Genomic DNA, 10,347 nt, shown 5'->3' on the forward strand with positions numbered 1-10,347 from the left:
ATGTTGTGGGGCACAATTTTTAGATTTGGTTTGGTTTAGTAAGGTTTTGGAGAAGATGATGGCAAAACAGGTTATACATATCAATTCTTAGTCATTTCAGGATAAACCGGCTTTCTGATGGGTCCTGATGCAACCTGCTTTTATTGAAATGGTTTTATATCATACCTTCCTTCCCAATGCCACACTGCTCAAGTATAACATTTCTGAATCCTTGTCAAGTAGCATTCAAAGTAGTGCTATGGGAATGAAAAGAGAGGTAGTTTAGCACATGTTTAGAGCTTGCAAATGTTTGAGAAAGGATTTATTTGCTTTTATTCTTATTTTTGTGTGTGTGTGTTTTTGTTTTTTTCTTTAGAGATACCCACCTCTACTTTGTACTTCTAAGTTACCCCCCAAATCATAACAGATATGTTCAGGATGACCCTTCTTATGGGCTGCTTTAAGAATTGCTTTACGCCTTGTGTGCTGTTTATTTGTTTGTTTTCAATTAAAATGTCATCTTATAAAAAGAGAGGGGAAAACCCTTGCCCAGACAAGAAAAATCTACCTTTAATGGCAGATCTATCCTGTCTTTCAAATTTTCTTTGCACACAGCATTGTATTATGCCATCAGTAGTCTTGCTGACAATAGCACGACCTCGTTCTTTGTAATGACTGTAATTCAACTTCTTGATGAAAGCAGTCTTTGACAACACTTAGCACCATAGTAAGACAAGATAAGAAGCATTAAAAAACTCTTTCAACAAATCTTGTGCTACTCCTCTTTATCTTCACCTGCAGAAAAGCTGCCTGCTGGTACTGAGCGGGTGGATATTTCACTTTGTTTCATGATCACTTAATCCTCTCCAAGTGAGTCCTCAGTACCCTTTTAGCTTCTAACTGGAATACTGCAGTAATAGATGGGGAGCTGCAGTAATTTTTATAAACATGCTGTGTAAACAAGTGAGATGATAGGAAATGCAGCCCCACCAAGACTGTGCTTACTGAGAGAAAATTCTCCTGCTTGATCCTCTTCATTTTTTTTCAGCATTCAGAGATTCAATCAGATGAGCTGGTTATTTAAAGGTCAAGATGGAACTCTTTCTCACCCTTTTCTATTTTTTCAAACCAAATATTTTATTTGCTCTAGTACAGTGAAAAGAGAGGGTAAAAAAGTAACAATATAACCCGACTAAACTAAAGGTTATCTCTTATTTTATATAACTATGAAACATTTCCATCACTTTTAATTTTACTTTTTAATAAATCAATCAAGTTAATTGACATATTTTAATTCTATCTTAATTTACACTGTTCATGTGACAGAAGCATCCAGGGCTGACTTGACTTTGGAGTAGAGTAAGACAAATTTTGCACTGACTTAACATACTTTACACTTCCACTGAAACCAAAATATGTGCATATCTACAGAACACGGTCCAGTCAATCACTATGTGCTTTCTTTGAACATGCATGCATGTACACATTTTTAGTCCTTTGAAGATTTTTCTCTCAAGGCCTTGCTTAATTTCAAGTTACAGCAAGTCTATCCTATTTCATTAAATTTATCATGAAACCACCCCAGTCTGCACAAAATGTGCAGGGTCAATAGCACCAGCAGAATGAGTCTACCTAGGTGCTGGAGATGAAAGGTCAGGGAAAGAATGTTATTCCTGATAAATGAAATCTGCTGCTGCTCCTTCCATTTCTCTGCAAAATACTACGAGTCTTTTCAGAGCTGTGTGTTCAGACTGGTTGAGATAGAGACCACCTGTTCTTTAAATGATAAGGAGAAATAAATGAATTTAATACTGACAGCTCTTTAATTCTTCACCTGATGGCCGCTGCACTGAGGCTTGATCACAATTTACAGAAATTCATGTATAGTTGCCTGAAGTCCTATTTAGTAATATCTGTGCAATCTATGAACAAATCCAACCTAGACTCATATATAATAATCATAATGGGATTAACTGGCCAATATTAGCTCTCACCTTCTGATAACCCAAGAAAAGGTTTTTCCCATTATTCTTTCCAACACAGTAGCCCATATTAAATTTAATGCATGCCAGAAAAGTAATATATTTTCTTTTCAAACAATTGGAACACATAACACAGTTGGAATGGGTAAACCCTTGGTATTTATGGGTTAACCTTAATTGCAATTAGAGAAATAAATGTTTTTTTCCTCCACAATTTTTTTGATATTGTTTGTATTTTTAACTGCAAGGCAGTTTATGGACAGACAAGAATTTTCTACAGGCACCTGCAGTTATTTTGCATGCATTTGTCAGAAAAACTTTTTTGGCTAAATCCTAGGGCTTACTTCATGGAACTTGAACACATAAATAATATAAAAAGAATGCATATTATTCAACTTGAGGAAGATCCCAAGGTCAAGATGATTTTGACCAAATTGCACCATACACCAAATTTTCAAAGGCGGAGAGGGCACACTTGCTAGGGACTAGCTAGGGTTGCTTTGTTGGTTCTCCCAGCAGTTTGGGCACAATGTTATGCAGAGGTTACCCATGAGAGGTGATGGTCAGCCCCTCACTGTGATCTGGGACCTGGTATCAGTGGAGCAGAGGAGCACCTGAAGGACAGTGTCACTGCTGACATTCCCAGTGGAGGATGTGTGGCTTGTTTCTGCAGGTGCTTGGCTGTAGTCACTTCTTGTAGTGCCAGGTGGGATGACCGCTTCTGCTGACTGCATGCCTGGTTTTTGAATAAGTGTTCATTTCTATCCATCCTCTCTACAGAAGCACTTATGGAATGGAGACTTGTAAATGATGCATGAGGAACCAGATGACAGAAACAGAGAATCATAGAGGCTAGAAAAGACCACCTGGTCCAACCATTAACCCAGCACTGCCTAGTCCACTACTAAAACATGATCCTAAACTCCAGATCTACATATCTTTTAAATATCTCCAGGGATGGCAACTCAACCACTTCCTTGGGCAGCCTGTTCCAGTTTCGGCAACCCTGCTGGTGAAGAAATTTTTCTTAATGTCCAATTTAAACCTCCCCTGGAGCCATTTCCTCTTGTCCTATCACTTATTTCTGGGCAGAACAACCTCCACCTTGTTACAACCTCCTTTCAGGCAGTTATAGAGAACAGTGAAGTCTCCACTGAGCATCCTTTTCTCCAGGCTAAATACCCCCAGCTCTCTCAGAGGAACGGTGCTCCAGACTCTGGATCACCTCCATTGCCCTTCAGAAGCTATGAGTGAACCATCCAGAACCACTGTGTTCATTACAGAGGATTCTGGTTGTCATGACACTGAGATAACCTGCTCCAGGGAACTGCCAGTACCTTTGAATTTCAAACATTTGTCATGTTGCATTGCTTTTCTGAACCACATGCTTCTACCTTTCCATAATATTTTATATTTTAAAAGAAAGGCAGAAGGATAGGCCACATATAATGGAACTAAATAAATTTGTTTTGGAGGCTGTATGATGAAATCACATCTTTTAGATAAATACTTTTAAAACATCCTGACTTAGGTACAAATCATGAAAATTGAGACTTTTAGGGTCATAAAACATGTACTAGTAAACAGTTTGTTGTTGTGCTCCTTTCTCTCCATACCTGAATAACATAAAATGTTCTTCTAATTGGAAGTCACAAAGACTTCCTGCCACAGCAAACACTGTCAAGAACAGGTCAGATTGACCCCATGCAATTCAATGTTGTGAGAGGTTTAAAAGCAAAAAAAAAAAGTTACAATTACCAGATGCCAGGAGCTCATTTTGCATTGCTAAATGTCTCTGTTTCTGCTGCTTACCACCTACTGTGGGAGAATAACAGTGTTTTTTCATGAGTTCTTACATGCAAAGTGCCTTTAAAACCTTCCCTGCTCTTCTTCTCAGTGCCAAAACTGAGACAAACATTTACCTTTTTACAAATCATAGAAATAAGGAATCAACCCTCTGCCTCAAAGGGGGTCTTTATGAGAGGGCACAGAACTTCATCAGCCAAAGATTGGTTAGGAAAATGGCCAAACCATAGCCCAAGGAGATTCACAACCTCCTTTTTCCTTTGCCCATGTACCAGCAGCAGGCATCTGCCTTCTGTGGCCAGCAGGGAGTTTTGGAACCATGTGCTCAAGACGGCAGGGAAATAAAAGTCTGTAGTGTGTAACCAATAACATGGCACAGAAGTCTAGCACTGGTAAAATCCTCCTTGAAAGGGAATTTTACTTGTGCCTGCTTTTCTCTTGTCCTTTAATTGGACTGTGTGCTGACTGGAAAAAGACAGAAACTGGGAGAGAGGGAAAAGAAGAATCTGCCTTGCCTTCCATCTTACTGTGATGTGATGTGTGTGATGTGTATTTTTATGTGAGAATGACTCTGACTGCATGTAAAGAGAAGGTGACAGGGGTGACAGGGAGAAAAACACATTGGACAAACCAAGGGACACACTACCCCTGTGAGGGATCTCTCTTTCTAACTCCCCTTTTAATAATTAATTGTTCCAGATTGTCTGCAGCATCTCTTTACTAGCTTGGTCTGCTTTCCTCAGCAGGCAGTAGCAAAGGTATTAACAGAGGCTGGAACTAGAAATACAATATTTAGTAATTTTATGGAATATATAATTTTATCTCTTTGGCCAAGGGCAGGATAGGTCAGCTTCCAGCAGGAAAGGACACATGAAATGTCACTGGTGGATTTTATGATGAGCAAAATAACTGAGAAGAAAGATTTTCAGAGTGGCCCCATGTGAGGTGTGCACCAGCCACGCCTGGTAGGGGCATTCTAATCCCCACAATGAACATTTTAAACCTGCTGCCTTAGCATTTAACTCCAGCTAGAAGGAACAAGCATGTTATTTCAATCTGAAAATATTCCTTTGGATGAACAAGAGGGGAAAATAGTAAAACAAATTATTAACTTGCAGGGAGGCCTCACTGAAGTTACCAGTGTTTTCCTACTGTAATATTCATGTCAATCAGTTGTTTTCTTTTCAGCTTCACACAGTCCCATTAGGTAGCGTGTTGTCAACAAAAAGAATATAATTTCAACACCAAGAGCTTTTCCTGTGATTGCCCAAATCCTATTAACAGTGCCTAAGGAGCAGGTTTACTATTGGGTTTTTCTGCTGCAATATATATGTGCATGCTTGGGGCATACATTTGAAGTTCTCCTATCTGTTTTAGCTCTTGTATTACTCAAGGTACAACTAGATGGAAGAGATTAGGCTCAGTAGCTGCTTATTATTGAACAGTCTATCTACTTACATCATCTCTCCAGGTAATTTGGCAATTCTACACTGAATAGCTGACCATTAACAGACCTTTCTCACAATATTACATTTTTGATACTGTCCACACACTGATGACACAAGATTTCAAGGAGCTGAAGTATGGTTTTAAACATGCAGTCCACTTGAACAGCTATAGGATAAAAAAATAATGCCAGCCTAAATTGCATACTGCCTCAATTTCACTGATGTAATATTCTGACAATAAAATGAGGCTAAAAAACAACAGAGGCAGTCTCTATCTTATCTGTTTGTTTTTTCCCCAGTTCTGTCCATTTCTGTCTATCCCTGGCACTGGTATCTTCTATTGCATAGAAGAGCACAGAGACTCACTCTGTAAAGGGTACTTCTGAGAAGCTGGAGCAGTTATCTTCTTGTCAGTTACTCTTGATTTTTCTTCCCTTTTGTTTCATTGCCATCAAAGAAGGGCTGCAGCAGAGAAGGAAAATGTTCAAGACAAAAGAATCACTACCAGGAGGGAAGATGTCACAATAGCTGGAGTGTATGGAAAAAATTAGGGAGGGAGTAGTCCAGGACAGGATCTCTGTTCCTGTGGAGTCCATGCAGAAAGCTGTTTAGCAGTTCAGAGTGCTATATGCAACTGAAATAATGCATACAGCATTGTTTATGATAATAATATAATAATATATGTATATATTATAATTATACATATAATTATATAATTATATATATTATATTTATAATAATATATGTATTCATGTATATGTATACTTCCTAGCCTCATTTATATTCTAGCTTTGTCATTGTTTGATAGTAAAGCACTTGATGCAGACTGGGGGAAGAAGAGCTATTTTCATTGCTCTCCAATCTCAGTAACTGACTTTCAGCTGTTTTTTTTAGGGCCTCTATAAGGAAATCCAGATGCAGCAGAAGAACTCATTTTAGTCTGGTTTCCATAGGATGCTGCATATACACTGCAGAAATGTTGGGTGCTTGAGTAGAACTCTTAATGACATAAACGTTTTTTTTTGTTTGTTTTGTTTTCCCAGTTAACTATTTGGAATTACAATTGTACAGCTCAGAATTGTCAATAGCTATTCAGACACAAAGCCTGAGTTCCTCAGTGTTGTTCCACATCCTAGCAAATAACCACAGCAATCAAGGATTTCACTCTATGAGCTGTGTGTGTGAAAATAGAGGTGTGCTGTATCCTATATCATGTTGTAAAAAACTGCAGCTAGGATTGGTAGAGAAGCAAGTCACATTCTTGAGGTAAAGGTGGCATTTTTAAATTTGACATTCATGAAATTGTTTCCATCAGTTAGGCTTATAAGCCATGCCTGACATTTCTAAAATCACTGTTAAAATCACAGTCACACTGAGATCAAAGCCTGAGTCTGTGCTAACTCCAGTGAGGCCAAGATTTCATTTCTTGATGTCAGCATCTTTGAATATTGCACCCCCAAGCTCAGTTGTGTGAGTTATCACACCAGTCCCAGTGCATTTTCAAGTACTGGCTCTGAATGTTGCTCTGCCATGAGGTAAATTGGTACATCTGCTGTCTCCAGAAAAATAGCAAAAGTCTCTGAAATCTTTGAGCATCATTCTGGATTTGTCCTGTGCTGTCACACTAATGCTTCTCCTTGCTTTGAGAACTACAGCAGAGTGCTGAAGGAAGCAACTCAACAAAGGGAAGTGAGAGAGCATATACATAATCCTTGTGCAACACTTGGAAGACTGAAGATATTAATTGTGCATGCCAGTTTTGTTACTCCATATAACTCAAACAAATTATCTGTATCTGTGTATCTCATGTTTGCATTTGTAGTTTAACATAAGTACTTCAGACTTTTTTCCACATTTTCTGATTAAAAATACATTTTCAAGGATCCAGCAGTGCTGAGTACAGGGGGCTATAGTGCTGTTGGCCCCAGTGCTGCTGATAAAGGCCAGGATGCCATTGGCCTTTTTTGGCTCATGTTCACCCAATCCTGTTCAACCAGCACCCCTGGATCCTTTTCTGCTGGACCACTTTCCAGCCACTCTGTCCCCAGCCTGTAGCACTGCCTGGAGCTGTTGTGACCCAAGGGCAGGACCTGGCATTTGGCCTTGTTGACCCTCCAACCATTTGCCTCTGCCATTGATTCGGCCTGTCCAGATCCTTCTGTAGAGATTTCCTACCCTCCCCCAGATCAAGACTCACAATTTGGTGTTGTCTGCAAGCTGACTGAGCTGAGGGTGCACTAGATCCCCTTGTCCAGATCGCTGATAAAGATATTAAACAGGGATGGCCTCAGTACTGAGCCCTGAGGACCAGCACTTGTGACCAGAGGCCTACTGGATGTGTATTCCTTCACCACCATTCTCTGGACCCAGCCAGGCAGACAGTTTTTTACTCAGCAAGGATTGCTGTCCAAGGCAGCTCCTCCAGGAGAATGCTGTGGGAAATGGTGACAAAGGCTTTGCTAAAGTCCAGGTAGACAGCATTCACAGCCTTTTCCCCATCTACCAAACAGGTCACCTTGTCATAGCAGGAGATCATGTTACTGAACCTAAAAACACCCCTTCTGATGGAATGCAAGACAGATAAAGGCCACAGTAGATATGGTAGCTACACTCATAAACTGCATAATAACATATATATCTGTATGCGCTGGAATGCAATACTCAGTATTTCCCTGAAAAGGGGTAAGAAACCTTTGATATTGGTTTCCATTTTATTTTTTCTTTTTTTTTGTCTCCTATCTTGTAGATACTATTTTGTACCTCTTTTGCTTCATCCAATAAATCCATATGCAATTGTAGTAACCTCTATTGTTGTATAGTAATAATAGTCTTCCTGACTCTCAAACCTGACTTAATGGAGAGGCAACAAAGGCCCAGCACCTTAGGCTCAGTAAGATAAGAGGTTGTTGAAGAGAAAAAAATCAAGTGTTGTTGAATTGAGAGTATTTCCTAGAGTACTGTCAATAGCCTTCAAGACAATATGGGAAGACTCCATGTGAGACAATGTGTACAATTATGATCTTCAATGAGGGGGAAAGAAGTGCTGAAATAAAAGAGTAATAGATGCAGAAGAAGAGCTGGCAGAATGAATAGGACAATGGTTAGAAAGTCTAACCCACTTGGCCTGTTTTGTCTTAGCACAGTGAGACCTAAAAGAAGACATGTAATGGTGGCAAAAAAATAAGTAAATACAAACTGCTGAATGTGTTTGGGGTTGAAACTGAAAATAAAAGTCCCATCCAAGATGTTAATTAAGTTATAGAGCAGAATCTTACTACCAAAAATATGGAAAAAGTTGTAACTTGTATTATGTTAAATTTGATCAGTTTTGATGGGAATGCCTTGTTTTCACAGGATGTATGTATCTTATTAACAGTGTGATACAGTCATTTCAGAATGTGACCACTGTAGACAGAGGATCCACTTTCCTCAGTGGTCAGCTGCATTCAGTGCAATGACAAATTGAACTGCCAGTTTGTCATACCTAAAAAGGGGTTGTATTCCATGGCCAAACATTGCATGTTTTGGTTTTTCATATGTTTTCTTAGTTAAAATGGAGGCAGTGGTGTCCTTCTGGATTTCTATTTTGTAAGGAAAATCAGAGTATTAAACAAGAACTTCTGAAGCAAAAATGGGAATATTCCATATAATTTCCCACATTCAAACTTTGTCACAAATAACTTCTGTTTTAAATACAAAAATGAAATTTTAAATTAATCCTTTCCTGTCATGCCTTTGTAATATTCACAAGCATAAGCACTATAAACATGCAATGTGGGTGATTATAAAGGCCTCCAAATTGTCAAAACTCAAAGCACTCACAGAGTAAATGTTAATTATTTCTACTTTTTTTTTTCCTGAAAAATATCCCTCAGCTCAGCTATCAGTCCTCCTGTAATCAGAAGCGGGGGATGTGTGTGTGCTATAATATGTATAGAAATATATACAATTATTAAATATTTAAATACTGCACACTCATATGTGAACTGGGAAAATTTTAACTGGCTGGGAGGGACAATAAATGCACGCTTACCCACAAAACAAAATTATATGGATTAAATGTTGGAGTTTGAAAAGTTATCGCTGAGGGAAATATTGCATAGTCCATTACTGTGGAATAGTCAAGCACTTTGGAGTCCACCTGGGTCCCAAACGAAGCTCACACTTATCTGCATCTGAAACCTAACTACTTTTCTTCCTCCAGTTCCCAGTATTATCAGACAAGCGTTATCTCCTCTTGTGAAAACTAGCTTCCAAAGAGAGCTTGACTCCATATCCATTAGGTTAAGATGTCAGTTTAGGAAGAGGAAGGCAAAAGTTGTCACTCCAAGTTGGTCAACATAGGGGCTTGTGTGTGTGTCCCTTGTTAGCCTCCAAATCTGTCAGGATCTCTGGTGGCATGTGTCTTTTTCACTAAAATATTTTGGCACAATTGACACTGGTCTATATTAAAACAAAGCAAAACATTAACCTCTGTAATTTTCAGTAAACATATTTGTATTTTATACAGATTTTATATGGGTGCTGGTACACACACAAATGCAATTGCAAACAAAACCCATATTTAGGACATCACTACCCTCTTTATAAATGGAGGAAACAAACTCAGGCTACATTTATGTCAGCTGCCAACTACCAGACCATTCATTTATTTGGTCAAATTTAGGTCTCTGTCACAAAAAGAGTTAGTGATCTTTTAAAGCACATTGTTTCCTTGATCTTCCCTCAAAAAAAAATTCACCAAAACTGTTCTTTCATTTTAAAATGGACCAGCCTCCCTCTTCTATGTTTTTTTCTCTAATGTATCTGTTTAACTTTGTTGTGACTTCTCAAAGATCTTCTGACACAACCTGTGGACTGTTTTGAAAGCTTGTTGCTGTTAGTGGCTCCAGCTATGCCACGCTGGGGACGAGAACAGAGTTTCTTCCAGACTGCAAGAACACTCCAGCTGATTCTTCGACATGTTTCAGCTGTGTGAATTATCAGGTTAAAGAAGTGCTCATGTAGAACATGGCACTGGCACAGCCCTGACAGATATAGACTGCTATTTTATTTTTGGAATATCAGCCTGAGGCTATTGTGGCTGGCTTGCTGACAGACATCATGTGCTCGTATTCCAACAGAGAAATGTT

The 10,347-nt window shown here is 38.9% G+C and overlaps 1 long non-coding RNA gene across 1 annotated transcript; it reads right to left on the minus strand.

Moving 5' to 3' along the window:
• Positions 1-1,193: 1,193 nt before the first annotated feature.
• LOC111923729 (uncharacterized) lies at positions 1,194-9,945 on the minus strand. Its single transcript, XR_002861232.2, has 2 exons — positions 7,413-9,945; positions 1,194-5,677 (listed from the first exon to the last, which is right to left on the minus strand). It is a non-coding gene; the product is annotated as an uncharacterized LOC111923729 (long non-coding RNA).
• Between the last annotated feature and the right edge of the window lie 402 nt (positions 9,946-10,347).

This window comes from Cyanistes caeruleus, chromosome 1 (genome assembly GCF_971803275.1).
Source record: "Cyanistes caeruleus chromosome 1, bCyaCae1.hap1.1, whole genome shotgun sequence".
NCBI classification, from domain to species: domain Eukaryota; kingdom Metazoa; phylum Chordata; class Aves; order Passeriformes; family Paridae; genus Cyanistes; species Cyanistes caeruleus.